Source organism: Lathyrus oleraceus, chromosome 5 (genome assembly GCF_024323335.1).
Source record: "Lathyrus oleraceus cultivar Zhongwan6 chromosome 5, CAAS_Psat_ZW6_1.0, whole genome shotgun sequence".
NCBI classification, from domain to species: Eukaryota; Viridiplantae; Streptophyta; class Magnoliopsida; order Fabales; family Fabaceae; genus Lathyrus; species Lathyrus oleraceus.
This window is the reverse complement of record NC_066583.1, coordinates 161,330,070-161,335,235: the sequence shown is the minus strand read 5'-3', so window position 1 is coordinate 161,335,235 and position 5,166 is coordinate 161,330,070. Positions and strand designations below refer to the sequence as shown.

Below are 5,166 nucleotides of genomic sequence, written 5' to 3'. Positions count from 1 at the left end.
AACGCTACATCTCAAGCATTTCCAGGGGGGGGGGTGTTAGTAGAAGCGCATGGTGAGTTCATTGAAAATAGCCATGGGCTTGGTTAGGCCCAAATAAATTTCTTTCTCAAGTCGCTAGGGGGGTGCATTGGCAATGTGCGTGTATGGTAAGTAAAATGGCATGGGCCTAACTGATTGAGCCCAAAACACACACCTCTGTTGACTTGTCCAAGTCAACAGAGTTTAAACAAAATTCCTAACGCACGCTCAACCTCATCGTCGTCCACATTGACTCACCGCGCCAACGTTCATCATCGGTGCCGGTGTTGGCTTAAGGTCAAAATCTCCGCATTAATCGAAGCACAAAGCCAAGCTGAGCATGAATATGGAGATGAAATGGGGAAATAATCTTTGTTTTGGTCAAAGCACAAAGCCAAGCTAAATGGAGGAACCCTAACATCTATAAGTTAAATTAAATCGTGTACGACGCAAATCAATCCCTAATACCAAGGGGCTTATATTCCTTACTTTAGATACTACGGCTTGGTGAACTCAAATCAAGGAAATGCCACTTAAATAAAAATGACATACCGGAGAAGATGATCGGAGGATTCGCCGGTGAGCTTCCTGAACTTGATTCTTTCTTCTTCTCTTTTCGTCTCTTTCTTCTTCATCTGAACTGGCACAGTGAAAAGTGAGCGGCTGTGGGTTAGCTCAAGCGAAATTGAAGCTTCAATGTGAAGCCATTATAAATCTAGGTTTTCCACTGTATGCACCAACCTGTTGGGCATTTTGCAGTTTGTTGCAGGGCTTATGTTATGGTTGAGTTGCAGGGTAACAAACATGTAGGTAACAATTCAGATGCAAGTTCACTTGGTTAGTTTTAGGTTTTGTCCTGATAGAGTTTATTTTGTGGTTTTTATGGACTTAATGATAACACTGAAATTTACCGTATTTTCGACTCTGATTTCACATGCATTCTAGTTGTTTTATTGTTATTTTGTTGTGTTATTACTATGTTTTTCTTTGTTTTCAGGTTTTTACTTTAATCGGAGCCCCAATCGAGAAAAGGAGCGAAAAAGAGCTAAAAACCCTAAAATTCAGCATTTTGTACTTGTGGCTTCCACCATGGCTCGCGCCATAGACCCTGCCATGACGTGTCCAAGCTCAACCTCCCTCAACTGCCACGTTCCCCACTACTTCCACTAAGGCGCCTCAGATTGGCCTTGTGGCGGGCGCCATGTCCTTGTGGCGGGCGCCATGTCCTTGTGGCGGGCGCCACAAGAGGAAAAGTTTTCCCTCCCATTTTCAAGTTGAAGGGCATCCTTGTCACAAGAGGAAAAGTTTTCCCGCACTCGCACTACTTTTATTTACTTTCCGCACTCGCACTACTTTTATTTAAATTAATGCACTTTTACTTTACCATGTCTAACTAAATTTATAAGGTTAGAATGTAAGGATCATAATTGAACTGATAATCCGTACAATTGTTCGTAGAAGCACTTAAGGGCTATTTTAACTTTCAACTTAAGTTTTCCCGCACTTCAATTCCGTTGGGTAAGATCGAAAGCCGTCCAACGTCTATCTAAACTTAATTGTTTTTAACTATTTCAAAAACAGCGAAAGCGCTTTGTTTAGTTCATTAGGAGATTTTAACTTAAGAAGAAAAGAGATTTTAAAACTATTTTCGGACGCGTTTATAAGTTTAGAGTCTGGTTCGTAAGAACCTCTTTTGGTTAAGAAATCCAGGTTATAATACTTTTCAACTTAGTCAAGATACTATATTTCTTAAAAATAGGTTTACTACTCTAATGCAATGCGCGCCTTTTTATAAGTGACAATAAGAGGGTTTGATTAGGGAGTACAACTCGGTTCTGAATACGCGAAAGCGACAGTTCCCGTTAAATTAGTTCTTTTTAAAGTAGGAAACATTGTCCATAAGTAGTTCTATCAGTAAGTACTTGGATCATTAATTGATTATGTGAATTACATTCAACCCTGTCTTTATTAATTAAACTTTATTCAATACTTTACTTTTCATTGCACACTCTAAAACACCTATTTTGATTGCCTTTGATAAACACCATAACAATAGATAACGATAGATTGACACTTGGTCTCTGTGGATTCGACAATCTTTTATATTACTCTGACGCGTTCGTATACTTGCGAGAAGCACCGCATCAAGTTTTTGGCGCCGTTGCCGGGGACCAATTTCGTCAAATTTCATTTTCCTGTTGTTATATCGTTTAGACTTAGGCTATTTCCCGCCGATCAATGCGAAGAACTCACAGCACCGGGAGTTTAAGCTTAGTATACCCTCTGGCGGAACCTGAACGTTACGCTCGCACACGTTTATTCTTTCATAGAATTAAGAGGGCTATGGTCGAAGATCAAAACCAAAGACCTCTTAAAGATTTCGCTCAACCATCAAATGAAGAACCTAGTTCTAGTATAGTAAACCCAACCATCTCAGCTAATAATTTTGAACTTAAACCATCCTTGTTGCAACTAGTGCAACAGAGACAATTTGCAGGTCTCGCTACTGAGAACCCAAACCAACATTTAAAAATATTTCTTCAATTAGCAGACACTTTTAAAACCAATGGAGCTTCTCCTGAGGCAATACGTTTAAGATTATTCCCTTTTTCCCTCAGAGATAAAGCCCTATCATGGTTAGATTTCCTTCCACCCAATTCCATTACGACTTGGGATAACCTTAGAAGAGTATTTCTTGCTAGATATTTTCCCCCAAGTAAGACCGCCGTTCTTCGAAACCATATAACTAGATTTACCCAAAACCAAGGAGAATCGCTGTTCGAAGCTTGGGAGAGATATAAAGAGTTGTTACGAGCATGCCCACATCATGGTTTAGAAAATTGGTTAATCATTCAAACCTTCTATAATGGACTTCACTATAACACGAAGATGACCATCGACGCTGCCGCAGACGGTGCTCTGATGAACAAACCTTATCCTGAAGCTAGTGCCCTCATCGAAGATATGACTCAAAAACATCAATCATGGGGAGTCGAAAGAGCGACAGTTGAGAAGAAGGAAGCCCAAGGAGGAGTGCATGAACTAAGCTCTATGGACATGATGCAAGCGAAAATGGACGCATTAGCCCTTAAAGTCGAGCATATGTGCATAAACCCGAATACTGTAGCCGCAGTTTCGTCGGATTATGAGATATGTGGAACCAAAGGACACCAATCTGCAGAATGCAGTCTATTAAACGAAACCCACTCTGAGCAAGTGAACTACACCCAAGGGAACCCATACTCGAATACCTATAACCCTGGATGGAGGAATCACTCGAACTTCTCCTATAAAAACAATAACCCAATCCAAAATAATGCACCTCCGAGACCAAGTTATCAAGCCCCTAGATCAAATCAACCTATGCAACTTGTGCCACCAAAGCCGAGCCTTGAGAAAATTATGGAAAATTTTATCACCCCTCAAACCCAACAAAACAAGGAGTTCATGAACCAGAACATTCATGTTAACGAGTTGATTACTCAGTTAGGAACCAAGGTTGACCAAATAGTTACTCATACTAAGATGCTTGAAACCCAGATCTCTCAGGTAGCTTTAAACCAAGCCCCTCAGACTTCACCTGGAGGATAATTCCCTGGACAACCTCAACAAAATCCGAGAGGACAAGCCAATGCCATTACCCTACAAAGTGGGAACGCTTATGATGAGCCACCAAACCCTAGATTGAGTGAACCCGAAACTTCTAAGGAATGTACCAAACCCACGGACGAAGTAAAGGGACCAGAGGAACCTGAAAACCAGGAAGGTCGAGAAAAAGGAGAAGAACCTAAAGATAAAACTTATGTACCACCCCCGCCATATAAACCACCTATACCATATCCGCAAAGACTCAAACAAACCCATATCAATAAACAATATCAAAAATTTATTAAAGTTATAGAAAAACTTCATGTAGAAATCCCTTTCACAGAAGCCATCACCCAAATACCTTCTTATGCAAAGTTTCTCAAAGACATCCTTACCAACAAACGTAGACTTGACGATCCGAAGCCTTTGGAATGTAATGCTATTTCCGAGGACAAATTAGCAAAGAAAGATAAAGATCCTGGAAATTTCTCCATTCCTTGCCTTTTGGGTAATCATGCCATCGAAAAAGCTTTTCTAGACTTAGGAGCTAGTGTGAGCCTAATGCCTTTAGCAGTTTGTGAGAGGTTAAACTTAGGAGAATTATAGCCCACTAAGATGTCACTTCAGTTAGGCGATAGATCTGTTAAATATCCGATAGGCATTTTAGAAGATGTTCCTGTTAGGATAGGTCAGTTATTTATCCCTACTGATTTTGTTGTCATGTACATCAAAGAGGACAATGATATACCAATCCTTCTAGGTAGACCATTCTTATCGACTGCAGGAGCCATAATAGACGTCAAGAAAGGAAAGTTGACATTTGAGGTAGGTGACGAGAAAATAGAATTTATACTTTCGAAATTTCTTATGGCACCTGTGATGGGAGTCGCGTGTTATGCCTTAGATATCATTGATGAATGTGTTAGAGAATTAGAACAAGAAGAAATTATAAAAACAATTAAGTTACCATCAACTCTCATAAGGGAAGATGATGACTTTAAGAAACCCTACATCGATGATGACCTTTACGAATGTTTATCCCTTACCCCATATCCTATGCCATGCCCTAAGAAACCAACCTTAGAACTTAAGGAACTGCCTAAGAACCTGAGATATGAGTTCCTCGATGAAAAGATGAATCGTCCAGTTATAATCAGTGCTACCTTGAGCCAAGAGGAAACGAACCAACTTTTAGACGTTTTACAAAGATATCCCTCAGCCTTAGGATATAATATCTCTGACCTGAAAGGTATAAGCCTATCCATATCCATGCATCGAATTTCTCTCGAAGAAGATTCAAAACCCTCCAGGGAACATCAGAGAAGAATAAACCCTATAATGAGTGATGTTCTTAAAAAGGAAGTTCTTAAGTTACTTGAGGCAGGTATAATCTATCAGATCTCGGATAGTAAGTGGGTGAGCCCTGTGCATGTAGTACCTAAAAAGGGAGGCATCACAGTCGTGCAAAACGACAAAGGCGAACATGTAGTAAAACAATTAGAAGGAGGATGGCGGATGTGTATAGATTATAGAAAATTAAATAAAGCAACCAGAAAGGAT

The 5,166-nt window shown here is 40.1% G+C and overlaps 1 non-coding gene across 1 annotated transcript; it reads right to left on the bottom strand.

The window, feature by feature from the left end:
• Window positions 1–2,745: 2,745 nt before the first annotated feature.
• On the bottom strand, window positions 2,746–2,852 carry LOC127088789 (small nucleolar RNA R71). Its single transcript, XR_007790606.1, has one exon. It is a non-coding gene; the product is annotated as a small nucleolar RNA R71 (small nucleolar RNA).
• Window positions 2,853–5,166: the final 2,314 nt, after the last annotated feature.